We start from the raw sequence: 22,445 nt of genomic DNA on the forward strand, positions 1-22,445 counted from the left end.
TCCTTCATCCACACAATGATTGACCTAGATGTGTGGCATAGTGCATTGTCCTGCTGGAAAAACCACTCCTCGGAGTTGGGGAACATTGCCTGAGCAGAAGGAATCAACTGTTTTTCTAGGATAACCTTGTATGCGGCTTGATCCATACGTCCTTCGCAAAGATTAACCTGCCTAATTCCAGCCTTGCTGAAGCATCCCCAGATCATCACAGATCCTCCACCAAATTTCACAGTGGGTGCAAGACACTGTGGCTTGTACGCCTCTCCAGGTCTCTGTCTAATCATTAGATAACCAGGTGTTGGGCAAAGCTGAAAATTAGACTCATCAGAGAAGATTACCTTACTCCAGTCCTCTATGGTCCAATAGTTATGGTCTTTGGCAAACTTCAGCCTAGCTCTCCTTTGCTTCTCATTGATGAAAAGCTTTTTTCTAGCTTTACATGACTTGAGCCCTGCCTCTAAGAGCAAGCCTGTTATGAACTGTTCCTGCTGTGCATTTCACCTTAGGTGCCATTTGCAATTTACTTTGTAGGTCACTTGATGTCATCCTGCGGTTGCTGAGTGACATTCGAATAAGATGACAGTCATTCTGGTCAGTGGAGAGTTGTTTTCGCCCTCTGCCAGTCTGTAGCTTTGTTGTCCCCAATGTCTGCTGCTTGGCCTTGTTGTAATGGACTGCCGTCTCAGAAATTTTAAGGATGGAGGCAACAAGATGCTCACTGTGTCCCTCTGCTAGTAAAGCCAGAATTGAGCCCTTCTTTTCCTCACTGAAGACTTTTCTTTTCAACTCCTTTCGCACGGTTAAAAGTTGTTTTTTCATTCCTATTACTTTTGGGATATTACTAGCACTGCTTTGGCATCCAGATTGTCCTATTGCAAGAGGATTGTGAACATCACCGCATGGTTTTATATACTTTCCTTCATTAAATAAGATTTGGCTCAGGTGATCACCTAATCAGAAGCACATTAGGTAGAATGAAATGTCCTCTGGTTGGAATTCATCGGACACTGGAATGAAATGGCTGTCAGAGATGTAGAGGAGCTGATTTTTATAAAACTGTGCAGTGGTCTCTTAATTTTTGCCAGAGCTGTATATATATATATATATATATATATATCATTAATCATAGCAGCAGAAGAACAGGCGTTAAGTACCAGATCCATAGAAGCAGGGATCTACTATATGAGACAAGACCCAAGGCGCAGACTATGCAAAGAGGCCTCGAAAACAGTCCAACACATAGTAGCAGGATCAAGTGGCAGTCTCCTACTACAATCAAGTAGCAGGAGACCCCAGAAAACCTTGTGGAGAATGAAAGGGCTAAAATCCTGTGGGACTTTAAGATCCAGACAGATTAGCAGGTGTTGGCTAACCAACCAGACATTGTGATAGTAGACAAAGATCAGAAGACAGCAATGATAATATATGTGGCAGTGATAAGGGAAAGCAACATAAACAAGAAGGAATATGAGAAGTAGGAGAAATACCAAGGCTTCAAAGGAGAACTGGAAAAGATGCGGAAGGTGAAGGCAACTGTGATTCCAGTGGTGATAGGATCACTTGGAGCAGTGACCCCTAAGTTGGAAGAATGGCTACAACAGATCCAAGGAGCAACATCTGAACTCTTAAGCGCAATGCTGGGAACAACTAAGATTCTGCGCAGAACCCTCAAACTCCCAAGACCCGAGAGCTAGAGCAACCACCTCAAGGAGGGATGAGAAAGTAATTATATATATAATCTTTCTTTTTAGCTTTTTTGCCTAACATACAAAGGAAATGGGTCATCTTTTATTTTCGGCCTTTTAACCCCTTAAGCCCCTAGGGTGGTTTGCACGTTAATGACCGGGCCAATTTTTACAATTCTGACCACTGTCCCTTTATTAGGTTATAACTCTGGAACGCTTTAACGGATCTTGGCGATTCTGACACTGTTTTCTCGTGACATATTGTACTTCATGGTAGTGATAAAATTTATTCGATATAACTTGCGTTTATTTGTGAAAAAAACGGAAATTTGGCGAAAATTTTGAAAATTTCGCAATTTTCCAACTTTAAATTTGTATGCCCTTAAATCACAGAGATATGTCATGTAAAATACTTAATAAGTAACATTTCCCACATGTCTGCTTTACATCAGCACAATTTTGGAAACAAAATTTTTTTTTGTTAGGGAGTTATAAGGGTTAAAAGTTGACCAGCAATTTCTCATTTTTACAACACCATTTTTTTTTTAGGGACCACATCTCATTTGAAGTCATTGTGAGGGGTCTATATGATAGAAAATACCCAAGTGTGACACCATTCTAAAAACTGCACCCCTCAAGGTGCTCAAAACCACATTCAAGAAGTTTATTAACCCTTCAGGGGTTTCACAAGAATTTTTGGAATGTTTAAATAAAAATGAATATTTAACTTTTTTTCACACAAAATTTATTTCAGCTCCAATTTGTTTTATTTTACCAAGGGTAACAGGATAAAATGGATGCCAAAAGTTGTTGTACAATCTGTCCTGAGTACGCTGATACCCCATATGTGGGGGTAAACCACTGTTTGGGCGCATGGCAGAGCTCAGAAGGAAAGGAGCGCCATTTGACTTTTCAATGCAAAATTGACTGGAATTGAGATGGGATGCCATGTTGAGTTTGGAGAGCCCCTGATGTGCCTAAACATTGAAACCCCCACAAATAAAAAATCATATTTTTTCACAAAAATGATCTTCTCGCCCCCAATTTTTTATTTTCCCAAGGGTAAGAGAAGAAATTAGACCACAAAAGTTGTTGTGCAATTTGTCCTGAGTGCGATGATACCCCATATGTGGGGGTAAACCACTGTTTGGGCGCATGGCAGAGCTCGGAAGGAAAGGAGCGCCATTTGACTTTTCAATGCAAAATTGACTGGAATTGGGATGGGACGCCATGTTGCATTTGGAGAGCCCCTGATGTGCCTAAACATTGGAACCCCTCACAAGTGACACCATTTTGGAAAGTAGACCCCTTAAGGAACTTATCTACATGTGTGGTGAGCACTTTTACCCAACAAGTGCTTCACAGAAGTTTATAATGCAGAGCCGTAAAAATAAAAAAAATCATTTTTTCACAAAAATGATCTTTTCGCCCCAAATTTTTTATTTTCCCAAGGGTAAGAGAAGAAATTAGACCACAAAAGTTGTTGTTCAATTTGTCCTGAGTGCGACAATACCCCATATGTGGGGGTAAACCACTGTTTGGGCGCATAGCAGAGCTCGGAAGGGAAGGAGCGCCATTTGACTTTTCAATGCAAAATTGACTGGGATTAAGATGGGACGCCATGTTGGTTTGGAGAGCCCCTGATGTGCCTAAATATTAAAACCCCCCACAAGTGACACCATTTTGGAAACTAGACCCCCTAAGGAACTCATCTAGATGTGTTTTGAGAGCTTTCAACCCCCAAGTGTTTCACTACAGTTTATAACGCAGAGCCGTGAAAATAATTTTTTTTTTTCGCAAAAATTGTTTTTTAGCCCCCAGTTTTGTATTTTCACAAGGGTAACAGAATAAATTGGACCCCAAAAGTTGTTGTCCAATTTGTCCTGAGTATGCTGGTACCCAATATATGGGGGGGAACCACTGTTTGGGCGCATGGCAGAGCTCAGAAGGGAAGGAGCGCCATTTGGAATGCAGACTTAAATAGATTGGTCTGCAGGCATCACGTTGCATTTGCAGAGCCCCTGATGTACCCAAACAGTACAAACCCCCACAAGTGACCCCATATTAGAAACTAGACCTCCCAAGGAACTTATCTAGATGTGTTGTGAGAACTTTGAACCCCTAAGTGTTTCACTACAGTTTATAACGCAGAGCCGTGAAAATAAAAATTCCTTTTTTTTTTCACAAAAATGATTTTTAGCCCCCTGTTTTGTATTTTCACAAGGGTAACAGAATAAATTGGACCCCAAAAGTTGTTGTCCAATTTGTCCTGAGTACACTGATACCCCATATGTGGGGGGAACCACTGTTTGGGCGCATGGCAGAGCTCGGAAGGGAAGGAGAGCCATTTGGAATGCAGACTTAGATGGATTGGTCTGCAGGCGTCACGTTGCATTTGCAGAGCCCCTGATGTACCCAAACAGTACAAACCCCCCACAAGTGACCTCATATTGGAAACTAGACCTCCCAAGGAACTTATCTAGATGTGTTGTGAAAACTTTGAACCCCCAAGTGTTTCACTACAGTTTACAACGCAGAGCCGTGAAAATAAAAAATCCTTTTTTTCCCACAAAAATTATTTTTAGCCCCCCAAATTTTTATTTTCCCAAGGATAACAAGATAACTTGGACCCAAAAAGTTGTTGTCCAATTTGTCTTGAGTACGCTGATACCCCATATGTTGGGGTAAACCCCTGTTTGGGCGCACGGGAGAGCTCGGAAGTGAAGGAGCACTGTTTTACTTTTTCAATGCAGAATTGGCTGGAATTGAGATCGGACGCCATGTTGCGTTTGGAGAGCCCCTGATGTGCCTGAACAGTGGAAACTCCCCAATTCTACCTGAAACCCTAATCCAAACGCACCCCTAACCCTAATCCCAACGGTAACCCTAAACACACACCTAACCCTGACACACCCCTAATTCTAATCCCAACCGTAAATGTAATCCAAACCCTAACCCTAGCCCTAACCCTAGCCCTAACCCTAACCCTAGCCCTAACCCTAGCCCTAACCCTAATGGGAAAATGGAAATAAATACATTTTTTAAAATTTTATTATTTTTCCCTAAGGCTAGGTTCACATTGCGTTAGGGCAATCCGTTTAGCGCTAGCGCTAGTGGATTGCGCTAACGCAATGTCTATTTAGGTGTCGCGTTTAGTGGTCGCGTTAACGTCCCCGCTCTGGAAGATCGGGGATCGGACCTCGGGCGCGCCGCGGACGCTGCAAGCAGCGTCCGAGGCGCACCACAAAAGAACGGCACCTTGCTTGCGCGAGCCAAAAATGGCACACCCTAGCGATGCGCTACACCCGAAAATCACATTGCTGTCAATGGGTGCGCTAACGGACCCGTTGCACGGCGATAATTGCGACATTTCCGCCGTGCAACGCTGTCCGTTAGCGTTAACCCAGTAACGCAATGTGAACCTAGCCTAACTAAGGGGGTGATGAAGGGGGGTTTGATTTACTTTTATAGCATATTTTATATCGGATTTTTATGATTGGCAGCCGTCACACACTAAAAGACGCTCTTTATAGCAAAAAAGTTTTTGCGTCTCCACATTTTGAGACCTATAATTTTTCCATATTTTGGTCCACAGAGTCATGCGAGGTCATGTTTTTTGCGGGACGAGTTGACTTTTTTATTGATAACATTTTCGGACATGTGACAGTTTTTGATCGCTTTTTATTCCGATTTTTTGTGAGGCAGAATGACCAAAAACCAGCTATTCATGAATTTCTTTTGGGGGAGGCTTTTATACCGTTCTACGTTTGGTAAAATTGATAAAGCAGTTTCATTCTTCTGGTCAGTACGATTACAGCGATATCTCATTTATATAATTTTTTTATGTTTTGGCGCTTTTATACGATAAAAGCTATTTTATAGAAAAAATAATTATTTTGGCATTGCTTTATTCTGAGGACTTTAACTTTTTTATTTTTTTGGTTATTATGCTATATGGTGGCTCGTTTTTTGCGGGACAAGATGACGTTTTCAGCGGTACCATGGTTATTTATATCCGTCTTTTTGATCGCGTGTTATTCCACTTTCTGTTCGGCGGTATGATAATAAAGCGTTGTTTTTTGGCTCGTTTTTTTTTCTTACGGTGTTCACTGAAGGGGTTAACTAGTGGGACAGTTTTATAGGTTGGGTCGTTAGGGACGCGGCGATACTAAATATGTGTACTTTTATTGTTTTTTTTTTTTTTAGATAAAGAAATGTATTTATGGGAATAATATTTTTTTTTCTTCTTTATTTAGGAATTTTTTTTTTTTTTACATGTGTGGAAATTTTTTTTTTTACTCTTTCCCTTTGCCCCAGGGGGGGACATCACAGATCACTGATCTGACAGTGTGCACAGCACTCTGTCAGATCGGTGATCTGACAAACAGCCAGGCAGGATTAGAGCTGCAGCTGCAGCCTGCTCCTGACCCGGAAGTACTCCCTGCAGGACCCGGATGCAGCCCTGCGGCCATTTTGGATCCGGGGACTGCAGGGAGAAGACGCTCGGTACACGGTGAGTACATCACCGTGTACTGATCGTCTCAGGGAAGCCCGCAGGGAGCCCCCTCCCTGCTCGATGCTTCCCTGCACCGCCGGCACACCGCGATCATCTTTGATCGCGGTGTGCCGGGTGTTAATGTGCCGGGAGCGGTCCATGACCGCTCCTGGCACATAGTGCCGGATGTCAGCTGCGATAGGCAGCTGACACCCGGCCGCGCTCGGCCGCGGTCCCCCCATGAGCGCGGCTGATCGCTATGACGTACTATCCCGTCGGTGGGAATTAAGGCCCACCCCACCTCGACGGGATAGTACGTCATATGGGATTAAGGGGTTAAAGATCATTTCATCTTCAACTTTCTTAACTGTTCATAATAACAATAATTTTGATCAGGGGTGCCCAAACTTTTACATGGCACTGTACAAATCTTTTAATAATCAGGAGCATATTATATACATATTTTCTTATAATCAAAGTTCACCTTTTTATTTTTTTTTTTTAATTTTTTTTTATTAATTGCATATTTAGTGGCCCAGTATATTAATTTCATATGCAGTGGCCTATTATATTAGTTACATATTAAGGGGCTCAGTATATTAAATTTCATATTCAAGGGGCCAAGTATATTAGTTACATATTCAGGGGGCAGTATATTAATTGCCTATTTAGGAGCTCAGTATATTAATTGCATATTCATGGATAACAGTATATTTACTGCATATTGGGGGGGCAGTATATTAATTGTACAGACAGGTGGGCCAGTTAAATTTCTATTCAGGTGACACAGTATATTATTTGTATATTCAGAGGGGCCACTATATTTTCTATTCAGGGGACACAGTATTTTTTGCATATACGGGCAGGGAGTATATTTTCTTTCTATTCAGGACATTCAGTATGCTAATTTCTGGCATTCGATTCATACTATCCTCCCATCTCGACATAAAGACATCATTTATTTCTATTGAAGACAAATTAAGAATGAGTCTCAAAAAGCAGACCACAGACTTTTGTATTCATTAATTTGCTATTTTTAAGTAAAATATTGATGTTAGCAGTCATTTGTAGGAATTTGTTATTCAAGTTTTAAAAAAATGAAAAAAAATGGTTGGAATGCCATGAGATTTTTTTTCTAGCCGAGGTGCCCTAAGGTTGGGAAACACTTATGTAGCATATTACATCTGACATCTTGTCACACCAAGAGACTAATTGTCAAGTTAGTGGTTTCTTGTGCCACTTGGGTATGAATGTGAGAAAGTGGGACACGACGGTGCAACCAAAAATATGCTGGCATGCGGCATCATGACAATATCTCTGTCCCTATGGTTAATACAATATCTCTTTCACTTGCAGCATCAAGCTTTTCCTTGGTCAGGGCCATTTCTATTCAATGATATTTTCAGCTCTTTTTCCTGGCACATGTTCTAAATCAAATCTTTGGGATATACGATTACAATGTTGACACAACACAAACTGTTTCGAGCAGCTGTACAGATTACGGGTTTCAGGGTTTTTTTTCACAAGGAGACACATAAACCTGAATTGTGGCTCCAACAAAGCTAAGTTTTCTTGTAACGAACTGTCAAATAAATGCTGGCTGATATACAGTTTGGCACAGAAAAAACGACTTTGCTCTAGCTGCCCTGGGCTTCAGATACATGACACACGATTTTACTACATGAGTAATGAGCTGTTGAGTGAATGGCATAGACTAATTACTATGTACACTTTTTTCAGCCACCAGATCAGTTTTGCTGTCATAACAGAGTTCAGAAAGAAATTATATTCGACCTGAAGTCTCCTCGTTCCCCATATTTGCAAATTATCAGATCATTAGGAAAACAGTTTGTCTTATCATATGACTTGTGACAGAATCTATCTGTAGCTTAAAAACATCACAAAGCAGTTTTCACTTTAAGAATAGGGAGATAATTTTATCCCACTTCCCTAGTGGTTAGGAATTTCCCAACAGTGAGAAAATGATGGCCACAAAGTTCAAAGGCTTCTAATTTGCCTTCCTCTAATACCAAATGGCTGCTTAACATTTAGACACTGGATTTCAAAAATATTTTTTATCTGCCAAACTACTGTAATTAAGAATATATCAATTGTTTGTTGGCTGAAATTGTGATTATCAAGGCTTATAAATAATGCAAACAAAGCACAAAGTAGTGGACAACCCTTAAGCGGTTAATTATTTTCCATTCAGATCACCTGACATAAATTGAATACTCTAATTGGTTACCTGGACTAAAAAAAATGTGCTGAGAAGAAACCATGTATTAAAAAGTAAAAGAACCAGTAATAATGTGTGAAATACCCTACTACTTCAGTGCTGCCCCTTTCATGCTCCCCACTAGTTTACTGTAGGTTTATGTTGCTGAAAAGATCACATAGGTATACTGTACAGTACAACCATGTATGGCACAAAACTGACCTGACTAGTGATTTATTAGAGCAATCCGATGTACCCAAAAAATCATTATCTCAGTACATTAGAATAATTAACAAAAAACACTGCAAAAGCTTCCTAAACATTTAAAATGGTCCATTAGTCTGTTTCAGACAGACGTCCAGAAGGCAGTAATTGACACAATCCACAAGGAGGGTAAGCCACAAAAGGTCATTGCTAAAGAAGCTGGCTGTTCAGAGTGCTGTATCCAAGCATATTAATGGAAAGTTGTGTGGAAGGAAAAAGTGTAGTAGAAAAAGGTGCACAAGCAACCGAGATAACTGCAGCCTTGATGGGATTGTTAGGAAAAGACTATTCAAAAATTTAGGAGAGATTCACAAGGAGTGGACTGCTGCTGGAGTCATTGCTTCAAGAGCCACCACACACAGACGTATCAAGGACAAGTGTCGCATTACTTGTGTCAAGCCACTCATCACCAATAGACCATTCTTAAACCACTGGTAAAGGATACACCCAGCTTCAATCAGGACACAACTGACCTATTGAATAAACTAGCAGCAATAGGTCCTCTACCAGAAGGAACCATCCTGGCCACCATGGATGTGGAACCTTTGTACTCTAATATCCCACACCAGGATGGATTAAATGCCTGCAAATTCTTCCTGAAAAACACAGAAACTGGTGCTGATTCTGTGGTGAAACTTATAAAATTCATCCTCACTCATTCGCAATTACTTTGAATTTGACAACAAGATATATCTACAGGAGACTGGCACAGCAATGGGAAGTAAAATGGCTCCACAGTATGCAAATCTTTTAATGGCCAAGTTTGAAAGTGACTTTATGTCCTCATGTCCCATCTGGCCTCTGGCCTACTACAGCTACATTGATGATATTTTAATCATCTGGACGGAGTCTGAGCCACAGCTAAAGATGTTCCATGAACAGTTTAATCAATTTCATACCACCATCAACTTAAGACTCAACTACTCCAGCACAGAAATTAACTTTTTGGACACCATCATTAAGCTGCAGAACAATGAAATAGAAACATCCCTGTATCAGAAGCCAATCAACTGTCCAACATACCTTAAATGGGTAAGTTTCCATCCAAAATACATAAAAAACTCCATTGTCTACAGCCAAGCCATCAGATACAATCGTATAAGTTCCAACCCCATGGATAGGGATGAACACGCTGGTCACCTCAGAAAGACCTTTTTGAATCAGGGCTACCATCCAAGAACAATTCAAAACAAAATTAAAAGAGCAATTAGAATATCAAGGAATCATCTCCTACATTACAAAGCTAAAGAAAAAAATAACCGGGTGCCTCTAGTAGTCACCTACAATCCAAATCTGGAGGTGCTAAGGGAAGCTGCACAGAAATTACAACTAGGGTTGAGCGAAACGGATCGGACAAATTCAAAAATCACCGACTTTCTGCAAAGTCGGGTTTCATGAAACCCGACCCGATCCTAGTGTGGGATCGGCCATGAGGTCGGCGATCTGCATGCAAAAGTCGCGTTCCGTATGATGCTTTCAGCGCAATTTTTCAGCCAATGAAGGAGGACGCAGAGTGTGGGGTCTCTGTCCCCAACATCTTAGAGAAGGGCATGACAGTGATTGGCTTGCTTTCTGTGGCGTCACAGAGGCTATAAAGGGGCATGCACGCCGGCCGCCATCTTACTTTTGCCGATCTTAGCATAGGGAGAGGTTGCTGCAGCTTCATCAGAAAGGATATAGTTAGGGAGGGAAGATTAACCCCCAAACTGCTTGTGCTGTAGCGATTTCCACTATCCAACACCACCATTTTTGTGCATGGACAGTGGAGGCTATATTTTTGTGCATCATCTCTGTAGCTTATTAGGCTGCATTATAAGGCTCCCTGATAGCTGCATTGCTGTTTGCACGCTGCTGTGCAAACCAACTGCTTTTTTAAAAGCAAAAATCCTGTTGCTCCTTTCTGCACAGGTATATCGTGTTTATTTGTCCAGACTTTTGTGTGCAGCAGTCCTTTTTATTTCTGCCATACTTTTCCTGAGATCATTGTAGGGAGATTGAAATTGTACCACAGTCCTTGTATTTTTTCATATATCTTCCAGCCACATTGTGTTGTTTTATACAATGGGCCTGGGTTTTGGTTCAGTCTCCCCCCAAAAAAGTGAGATTCAAATTCTCACAAAGTGGATATACTTCAGTCATGTTAGTTTGTCGTATGTCAGCCAGCCACTTTCTGCCACTTAGATTGCATTGTTATATACACTGGGCCTGAGTTTTGGTTCAGTCTCCCAAAAAAAGGGAGCTTCTAATTCTCACAAAGTGGATATTCTTCAGTCCTGTTAGTTTGTCGTATATCAGCCAGCCACTTTCTGCCACGTACATTGTGTTGTTTTATGCACTGGGCCTGAGGTTTGGTTCAGTCTCCCCCCAAAAAAGGAAGATTCAAATTCTCACAAAGTGGATATACTTCAGTCCTGTTAGTTTGTCTATGTCAGCCAGCCACTTTCTGCCACTTACATTGTGTTACATTGTGTTGGCACAGGGTCCCTCATAGTACAATGAAGTGTCTCTGACGGTGGTGGTGCACAACCAACGTCCGTCACACCATCGTAATATGAGGGGCCCTGTGCCAGTACCGCCGCCCACGACAGAATGTTCCCCCCCAGCTCTACAGTGCTCTACCACTTGCAATACTTACCTCTCCCTAGTCCACCACTGTGTAGTCTGTGGTGTTAAATCCTTCAATGGCAATGCCAATACAAATTTGTTGAAATGATAGATGATAGTTAAAATATACAGGGGCCCTGGCCTCCATTTAGATCAGTTAATACTTTGCGCCTACTACCACTGTCTGTTACTCAGCAGAGGAGTCTACCCTTGTACCTAGCAATGCCGCCTGTTTAGTCCTGTTACCAATTTTGAACTGCATTTAGCCTACTTTATTATTTGGGCCTACTAACTGTGTCTGCCACTCATTACAGTTGTCCTACACTGAACAAAGCAATGCCGCCTGTTTAGTCCTGTTACCAATTTTGAACTGCATTTAGCCTACTTTATTATTTGGGCCTATATATGTGTTTCTTCCTCATCCTGCCCATTGCCCAGCCACTGCTAGATGAGTCTGCTCGTAAATTGACCCAGACCACTACATTCCTTTTGCACTCTACACAGCCAGAATCTGACCCTGCTGAAAGTCAGGTTCCCCTTCCCGCATACTATACCATCTTAAATGGGGACAAAGAGGAAGGTGCAGATGAAAGTGCAGGTTCCTTCATCAGGTGGGGGGGCATACTCGTTGGCGACGTCACTGGCACAGGGCCCCTCATAGTACGTAAAAGTGTCTCTGCCAGTGGGAGGCGCCACCCGCTGTCAAACACACCGCCATACTATGAGGGGCCCTGTGCCAGTGCCAACGAGTGGACCCCCCTGCTTTCTGAGGATCACAGCACTTGCAAAGTTGAAATACTTACCTCTCCTTGCTCCACCGCCGTGACGTATTCCACGTTTCCTGGGCCCACGAAAATCTTGAGCCAGCCCTACCCCCCACAACTTTAACCAAATGACCCCCAGTTTTCAATGCCTAACTATTATTATAAAGTAAATTAAGAATGACAAGCTTAAATAATAAGAATCGATGTTTTGGCATTAAAATGGGCACTGTAGGTGTTTTCCTGTCCTCCACTCACTGTTGACTTTGATTCCCCATTGACTTGCATTGGGTTTCGTGTTTCAGTCGACCCCCGACTTTTCGCAATAATCGGCCGATTTCACCCGACCCGACTTTTGACAAAGTCGGGTTTTGCGAAATCCGACTCGATCCGAAAAAAGTAAAAGTCGCTCAACTCTAATTACAACCTTTACTACAAATAGATGCCCACTTACAATCCATTTTTCCAGATCCCCCACTACTGTGTTTTAGGCAGCCCCCAAATCTAAGAAGTATCATTGTCAGCAGCCCCCTGTCCTCTCAAACAGCTGCCTTTCCTTGCAACCAGAAAAAATGTAAAACCTGCCCATTTATAATGACCACGGACAAGATAAAGATCCCCAATTCACATCAGGACTACAAGATCCCAGGTACTTTCAGCTGCATCACATCTAACATGGTGTACCTAATTATTTGTACTAAATGTCCAACTGGGGTTCTGTATGTAGGGGAGACAGGGCAAAAACTGAGAACAAGGATGAGCTGTCATCGCAACACAATAAGAGAAAAAAGAATAGATCTACCTATGGCAAAACATTTTGTCTCCCTGATCACAGCACCATGGACATGAGATTACTTGTATAAAAGGGTAATTTCAAATCTCAGAGAGACAGTAGGGTCTGGGAGTATAAGCTGATGATGACCTTTGACACTCTCAGTGCAGGAATTAATGTGTCACGTGGATTTATGTCTTTCTGCATCAATTAAGGAATTTGCTCCTCAGACATTGTGGGGGCATCACAACACAGAACCAGTCCCCAATCAGAGGACAATAAAACATTCACACTCCTTATCTATGAACTGTTCCAATATTTATGGACATAACTGTTTATCCCCCTCTCCCATAATGATAGCTCTGCTTCACCTCACTTGTCTTATCCATTACATTATCTTTCTGCTGTGTTGTGTATAAATATGTGATTCTTCAGAATTTGTATTAGTCTATGCATGAAGAAAAGACCTGAATAGTCTCGAAAGCTTGAAATTTGTTACCATCTTTTCAGTTAGCCATTAAAAGGTATCAACCACTGAGGACTCTCAATTCTAAATATTTTTCTATATAATATATGAGTTTCACTTTTTGTATTGAAGAACTGAAATAAATTGACTTTTTGATGATATTCTAATTGTGTGCGAAGCACATGTGTATATACACTGTTCAAAAAAATAAAGGGAACACTAAAACAAAAGACTATAACTCCAAGTAAATCAAACTTCCTCGACTTGTTTTGTTTGTTTGTTGCTGTTTGGGTGCCCGACGTCCACAGATGGGGGTTGTGCTCACAGCCTAACACCGTGCAGGACGCTTGGCATTTGCCACAGAACAATATGATTGGCAAAATCGCCACTGGCGCCCTGTGCTCTTCACAGATGAAAGCAGGTTCACACTGAGCACATGAGACAGACGTTACAGGGTCTGGAGACACTGTGGAGAGCGATCTGCTGCCTGCAACATCCTTCAGCATGACAGGTTTGGCAGTGGGTCAGTAATGGTGTGGGGTGGCATTTCTTTGGATGGCCGCACAGCCCTCCATGTGCTCGCCAGAGGTAGCCTGACTGCCATGAGATCCTCAGACCACTTGTGAGACCATATGCTGGTGCGGTTGGCCCTGGGTTCCTCCTAATGCAGGACAATGCCAGACCTCATGTGGCTGGAGTGTGTCAGCAGTTCCTGCAAGATGAAGGCATTCAAGCTATGGTCTGGCCCGCCCATTCCCGAGACCTGAATCTGATTGAACACATCTGGGACATCATGTCTGACACCATCCACCAGCGTCACGTTGCACCACAGACTGTCCAGGAGTTGGCAGATGCTTTAGTCCAGGTCTGAAAGGATATCCCTCAGGAGACCATCCGCCGCCTCATCAGGAGCACTGATTTTGAGCATCATTCCAACTCCAGACCTTCGTGAAATATTAGTTTTGATTTACGTTGATCATTTTAGGATTTATTGTTCTCAACACATTCCACTATATAATGAATAAAGATTTACAACTGGAATATTTAATTCAGTGATATCTAGGATGTGGAATTTTAGTGTTCCCTTTATTTTTTTGAGCAGTGTATATATACATGATCTAATTGCATGATGTAAGAATTTTTATTAGTGATGAGCGAATATACTCATTAGTCGAGATTTCCCGAGCACGCTCGTGTGTCCTCCGAGTATTTTTAGTACTTGGAGTTTTAGTTTTCAGCGCCGCAGCTGAATGATTTACATCTGTTAGCCAGCATAAGTACATGTGGGGGTTGCCTCGTTGGTAGGAAGGAAATCCCCACATGCAATCAAGCTGGCTAATAGATGTAAATCATTCAGCTGAGGTGAGGAAAACTAAATTTCCGAGCACTAAAAAATACTCGGAGGACACCCGAGCATGCTTGGGAAATCTCAAGTAACGAGTATATTCGCTCATCACTAATTTTTATAAGATATTCTTTAAATGTTTTACACTTCTCATCTATTTTATTTGATTTTTATTAGCTGGAGTCAGAGGCATTTAGTGCACACTGATACATTAAGAGGCCAAAAATGTGGACATGTGCATGACCCTTAAGCTGAGTGGAGCAATGTGGGAGGACAGTGGCTGGAGGCACTCATCAAAGCAAATGGTGGCTACTTTGAAGAACCTACAATATAAGACATAATGTCAGTTGTTTCACACTTTTTTGATAAGTATATAATTCCACATGTGTTAATTCATAGTTTTGATGCCTTCAGTGTGAATGTACAATTTTCATAGTCATGAAAATACAGAAAAATCTTTAAATAAGGTGTGTCCAAACTTTTGGTCTGTACTGTATCTCTGAGATTTAAGGGCATCAAAATTCAAAGTTGGAAAATTGCGAAATTTTTGCCAAATTTCCATTTTTTTCACAAATAAACACAAGTCATACCGAAGAAATTTTACCACTATCATGAAGTACAATATGTTATTAAAAAAAAATCTCAGAATCACCGGGATCCATTGAAGCGTTCCAAAGTTATTACCTCATAAAGTGACACTGGTCTGATTTTTAAAAATTGGCTCGGTCATTAAGGTTCAAACCACCCTCGGGGGTAAAGGTGTTAATGAAAGACATCAGAATCACAGGCCGTTTAGAGAACTATACTATTGTATTATAGTTTTTTTTATTACTCAAGCCCATAATGATTTTTATTTCAAAGAATTATGTCACCTGAAGTACAAAATCTGAATAATATAATACTGTCAATAGTAGTAACATAGATTTTTTTAGTAGCACAGAGCAAAGTCAAATTGAAAGCTAAGTGAAAACCAAACAACTGTAATGAAAAAATATATTTATAGAATCCACAGAATCAGTTGTTTGAAAATTGGCATAAAAAAGTTAAGCTACATTTTAAGCCTTACTGTTAGTTCTGGCAATGTGACTCCAATCAGCAGATATGACAAAATCCCATTTTATTATTGTTTATAATTAAAAATGTACTTCTATAATTAAAACTTTTTTCTTGCTCTTCAGTTCACAATAACTACATTGTAAATTTTCATTTTTCCACAATTATTTTTTTCCTGAACATTCATGAAGAGATTTTTCTCCATTTGTCCCAGAAGAGCAAGGTTTAATTCATCCAAACCATTCATTGCTTTGCAAATGGTATATTTTCTTTTTATGTACATGAACTATAGGAAAAAGGCCAACTTCTACATAAGTATCTGAAATGAAATCTGTAATTGTTAGCAACATTTCAAAGACTACTGTGTAAGACAATCACACATGGAAGTATAACGTGTAATGCTAAAACTCTTAACATTGCCTGCATGGTTTGGTTCACTCGAAATGGGATAGAAAATGGCAGCCAGCCATTCAGATATGCAAAAGCTTTTAGATTCATTTCCTTTAAGGCTTCTTTCAAATTCCAGGATTGATGAAGCTTGTTTAGCCTCATCTTCACTTGGGTTTAGGATTATAATTAATTTCTAATAACTTAAATCACAAAGTACAATATCTATAGGAACTAGAACATTTGCCAGATGAACTGATTTGCTTGGGTGAATTATTGCCTGGGCTAAAAAAAAACATTATGTCTTATACAGTCAGTCCATGGACAAAGAGACATCAAGATCTCTGAAGATGGACTTGTAACCTTGAGATTGTTTGATATTTTTCAACAATTTTGGTTCTCAAGTCTTCACACAGTTCTCTTCTCCTCTTTCTGTTCTCCATACTCAGTGTGGCGCACACACAGACACACAGTGCAAAGATAGAGTCAACTTCTCCCTTATTTATCTGGTTTCAGGTGTGATTTTCATATTGCTGACACCTGTTACTTGCCAGAGGTGAGCTTGAACGAGCATCACATGCTTGAAACAAAGTTGTTCACACACAAATTTGGAAAGGTGCCAACAATTTTGTCTGGTCCATTTTTTGTGGTTTTGTGTGAAATGATGTCCAATTTTTCCCCTCGTTTTTTTATGGTGTTCCAACACACACAAAGGAAATAAACATGTGTAAAACAAAACATGTGTAATTGCAATAATGTTCTGGGAGAATTGGGTCCCAACCATACACATCCTAGTAATATTACAGCATTATCTAATGATGTCTTGTCACAGAGACAACCCATCATTGACTTGGAACACTATGCTGATAGAGCCTTCTGAGATGTAATGCACATTAAGTAAATGTAATTCCTATAGCCAACAACACAGCAGAAATCTTCATCTAGTATAAAGGCCTAGTATCATTAAACACATTGTTGAAGATTGCAGCAACCAGAGGGCAGGCTCATGACATCAGGTTTGGCCGCTAAGGTTTTACCATAATGCCTTGCAGCTATCACATCACATGATCTAGCACAACCAATCAGATGGATGGTAAAACACAATCAGGGAAAGCAGTGGCCATTTTTGGATTTTACAGCCTAGGGATAGGAGATCAGAGCGCACAGCTCATTATTAGATATTAAAGGGCGAAAATCAGATTGTGGTGAACTACTGCAGTGCTGAAAAACATTGAAAATGTTAGTGGCAGTTTCAGTCTGTGAATATTAACAGAAATGTTCAAGTGATAGGGAGGTGCTAGACCTGCAGAGCCAGTGTGACTGTGAAATGATTAATTTTTGATACATTGCGGTAAGCAGTCCTATATTATAAGTCCACACAGTGTCCCCATGGTGCTCCTGCCCCAGTGCAGTTTTCTCTGCCCTGCTGAGTTGTGGTGTGCATGCAGGGCTTTAATTCTGAGTCATTGGTGCTCTTTGTACTTTCCCAGCACATGTACACTATAGTACTTTGCACCTTCGAAGGAGCCCGATGGAAACACTGTTTGGATGACGTAGGACGCATCATCCACACAAAGCAGGGAAGGAGGATGGCGATTACAAGAAGAGAGGATGCACCAGATGAAAACCAAAGATGCCCATCAAATTGGACCTTCCCATCTGTGAGTATAGTAAAAGTTCTTTTTTGGTATCTGCAGACTGGCTTAAATATTTTTACAGCATCCAGTATGCTGCAAAAAAAGGCCCTAATTGTTGCAGACGTCCTTTATATGGGAAAAACCTGGTGACAAGTGCCCTTTAACCCCTTCATGACCTTGGGATTTTTTGTTTTTCCGTGTTCGTTTTTCACTCCTCTCCTTCCCAGAGCCATAACTTTTTTATTTTTCTGTCAATTTGGCCATGTGAGGGCTTATTTTTTGCGGGACGAGTTGTACTTTTGAACTACATCATTGGTTTTAGCATGTCGTGTACTAGAAAACGGGAAAAAAATTCCAAGTGTGGTGAAATTGCAAAAAAAGTGCAATCCCACACTTGTTTTTTGTTTGGCTTTTTTGTTAGGTTCATTAAATGCTAAAACTGACCTGCTATTATGAGTCTCCAGGTCAGTACGAGTTAATAGATACCTAACATGACTAAATTATTTTTTACCTAAGTGGTGAAAAAAAATTCCAAACGTTGCTAAAAAAAAAATAAAAAAAAATTGCGCCATATTCCGATACCCGTAGCGTCTCCATTTTTCATGATCTGGGGTCGGTTGAAGGCTTATTTTTTGCGTGCCAAGATGACGTTTTTAATGATAGCATTTTGGTACAGATACGTTCTTTTGATCGCCCGTTATTGCATTTTAATGCAATGTCGCGGCGACCAAAAAAACGTAATTCTGGTGTTTCGAATATTTTTCTCGCTACACTGTTTAGCGATCAGGTTAATGCTTTTTTTTAGTTGATAGATCGGGCGATTCTGAGCGCGGTGATACCAAATATGTGTAGATTTGATATTTTTTTTATTGATTTATTTTGATTGGGGCAAAAGGGGGGTGATTTAAACTTTTATATTTTTTTTATTTTTTTTCACATTTTTTTTAACTTTTTTTTTTTACTTTTGCCATGCTTCAATAGCCTCCATGGGAGGCTAGAAGCAGGCACAGCACGATCGCCTCTGCTACATAGCAGCGATCTGCTATTCGCTGCTATGTAGCTGAAAATCAGGTGTGCTGTGAGCGCCAACCACAGGGTGGCGCTCACAGCTGCCGGCGATCAGTAACCATAGAGGTCTCAAGGACCTCTATGGTTACAATTCTGAAGCATCGCCGACCCCCGATCATGTGACGGGGGTCGGCAATGACGTCATTTCCGGCCGCCCGGCCGGAAGCGGTAGTTAAATGCCGCTGTCTGTGTTTGACAGCGGCATTTAACTAGTTAATAGGTGCGGGCAGATCGCGATTCTGCTCGCGCCTATTATGGGCACATGTCAGCTGTTCAAAACAGCTGACATGTCCCGGCTTTGATGCGGGCTCACCGCCGGAGCCCGCATCAAAGCAGGGGATCTGACCTCGGACGTACTATCCCGTCCGAGGTCAGAAAGGGGTTAAAGAGCTGAAAAAGGGGTTTTATACAATCTTAGAGAATCTCATCTCTACTGACAAGCTGTATAAAACTCGAACTACTGTATACAAAACCAGCGGTCTTATATTCCATAAACGAATTACCTATGTGTGTTTTGTGGTGATTTTATTAATCACACAAGGTCTTAGTTATAACACACAAAAATTCAAAACAAAACACATCATCTAAATCATAATAAAACAGCTCAGGTTTTGTGCCTATTTGCTCAAGAGATCATATCTCAACATAAAAGTTTTACAAAATTATTTTCATTTTTTCAGTCTTTACTAAGGGTCATGAGTCACATTTGAATACTAACGTAGATCTGTGAATTTTGCTGCAGAGAGATGATTTGCTATGGCATAGTAAACTGCTGAATTTAAGAAAAATAAAAGTCAGTTGTAACTTGTGTAAACTTTACCCCTTTGCTCAGGAAAGTGTCTTTTGTTATTTATGGCCAACCACAGTACATTCAGCCAAAGATTTTTCATCTATCCTGTCTAACTTTAACTTTACAGCTACCACAGGTTGACTAGACAATAATTGATGACCTTCAATTAATCTTCAGTGCTTCTGTACCAAATGAGTATTGGATATGCAGTATCTGGTTCTCTTCAGGAATAGGTAATGGATGTCTTAAAAAAACAATGCTCATTTCCTAAAGGTAACCTCAGGTTATTTTTTGCTTTTTTTATTATATACAGTATACCCAAAAAGAGTAGCCTAGAATTGAGGCACTTCCACACATATATGTAAACTAAAAAGGAAAGAGGAAGCAAATGCCATAAAAAGTACAAAATTTATTGAAACATATTGGTTAAAACATGATTAAAAAGTAATACAGGGACATTACTGCAATACAACAAATGCCACTTTTCAAAGGGAATACACCGAATGTAGAGCAAAATATCAATAGGAATTCACCAATGACACTCAGCTCATTTCAGGCTATGTGTATGGGGTTACAAACTTCCAAAGATAAAGAGAAAAAAATGAAAAACATTGAAAATAATTTTGCATATATATATATATATATATATATATATATATATATATATATATATATATATATATATATATATATATATATATATAGTGCAGGCCAAAAGGACACACCTTCTCATTTAAAGATTTTTCTGTATTTTCATGACTATGAAAATTGTAAATTCACACTTGTAAATTCACACTGAAGGCATCAAAACTATGAATTAACACGTGGAATTATATACTTGACAAAAAAGTGTGAAACAGCTAAAAATATGTCTTATTTTCTAGGTTCTTCTAAGTAGTCACCTTTTGCTTTGATGACTGCTTTGCACACTCTTGGCATTCTCTTGATGAGCTTCAAGAAGTAGTCACCGGAAATAGTCTTCCAATAATCTTGAAGGAGTTCCCAGAGATGCTTAGCACTTGTTGGCCCTTTTGCCTTCACTCTGCGGTCCAGCTCACCCAAAACCATCTCGATTGGGTTCAGGTCTAGTGACTGTGGAGGCCAGGTCATCAAGCGTAGCACCCAATCACTCTCCTTCTTGGTCAAATAGCTCTTACACAGCCTGGAGGTGTGTTTGAGGTCATTGTCCTGTTGAAAAATAAATGATGGTCCAACTAAACGCAAACTGGATAGAATAGCATGCCGCTGCAAGATGCTGTGGTAGCCATGCTGGTTCAGTATGCCTTCAATTTTGAATAAATCCCCAACAGTGTCACCAGCAAAGCACCCCCACACCATCGCACCTCCTCCTCCATGCTTCACGGTGGGAACCAGGCATGTAGAGTCCATCCGCTCACCTTTTCTGAGTCACAAAAAGACACGGTGGTTGGAACCAAAGATCTCAAATTTGGACTCATCAGACCAAGCACAGATTTCCACTGGTCTAATGTCCATTCCTTGTGTTCTTTAGCCCAAACAAGTCTCTTCTGCTTGTTTCCTGTCCTTAGCAGTGGTTTCCTAGAAGCTATTTTACCATGAAGGCCTGCTGTACAATGTCTCCTCTTAACAGTTGTTGTAGAGATGTGTCTGCTGCTAGAACTCTGTGTGGCATTGACCTGGTCTCTAATCTGAGCTGCTGTTAATCTGCAATTTCTGAGGCTGGTGACTCAGATAAACTTATCCTCAGAAGCAGAGGTGACTCTTGGTCTTCCTTTCCTGGGGCGGTCCTCATGTGAGCCAGTTTCTTTGTAGCGCTTGATGGTTTTTGCAACTGTATTTGGGGACACTTTCAAAGTTTTCCCAATTTTTCGGACTGACTGACCTTCATTTCTTAAAGTAATGATGGCCACTCGTTTTTCTTTACTTAGCTGCTTTTTTCTTGTTATAATACAAATTCTAACAGTCTATTCAGTAGGACTATCAGCTGTGTATCCACCAGACTTCTGCTCAACACAACTGATGGTCCCAACCCCATTTATAAGGCAAGAAATCCCACTTATTATACCTGACAGGGCACACCTGTGAAGTGAAAACCATTTCTGGTGACTACCTCTTGAAGCTCATCAAGAGAATGCCAAGAGTGTGCAAAGCAGTCATCAAAGCAAAAGGTGGCTACTTTGAAGAACCTAGAATATAAGACATATTTTCAGTTGTTTCACACTTTTTTTGTTAAGTATATAATTCCACATGTGTTAATTCATAGTTTTGATGCCTTCAGTGTGAATTTTCAATTTTCATAGCCATGAAAATACAGAAAAATCTTTAAATGAGGTGTGTCCAAACTTTTGGTCTGTACTGTATATATACAGGGTGGGCCATTAGATATGAGAGGGGGAAAATTTTTCAAGATGGGTGGTGACCATGGCGGTTATTTTGAAGTTGGTCATTTTGAATCCGTTGTTTCAGATGCTGCACATCTTGAATCTTCACAGCATAGACAATTGCCTGCAGATGACCTGGGGGTCTGGATTATATTCTATGAGGGGGCTACATTATATTATATTAACAGAGAGATGCTACCCCAACCCCTGCTACATAATTAAGACATGTACTACCTTATATTATACCCTGATATTAGTGTTTTTACTACACAATTGGTGGTCTTGTATTTCTTTCTACGTAGCTACATAGTGGGCCCCAAGAATGATTTTCTCTGGTGGGCCCAAGGTGCTCCAGTTCGACGCTGCATGCAGCACACAGATGGCATCAGTGTGCCATCTGTGTGCTGTCAGTAATTATCACTGTAAAGTATAGGAAAAGCTTTGTAATTTATTTATTTAACCATCCATGAAAAACACTGATGACACACTGATGGTAAAAACTGGCACACTGATGACGCATTGTTTGCAAAAATTGACACA

At 40.6% G+C, this 22,445-nt stretch overlaps 1 protein-coding gene across 9 annotated transcripts in view; it reads right to left on the minus strand.

The window, feature by feature from the left end:
- Positions 1–22,445, minus strand: part of LOC138681586 (uncharacterized) — a 1,359,044-nt gene that overhangs the window by 598,920 nt on the left and 737,679 nt on the right. The window lies entirely within an intron of this gene.

The sequence above is a fragment of the Ranitomeya imitator genome, chromosome 5, assembly GCF_032444005.1.
Source record: "Ranitomeya imitator isolate aRanImi1 chromosome 5, aRanImi1.pri, whole genome shotgun sequence".
Lineage (NCBI taxonomy): Eukaryota > Metazoa > Chordata > Amphibia > Anura > Dendrobatidae > Ranitomeya > Ranitomeya imitator.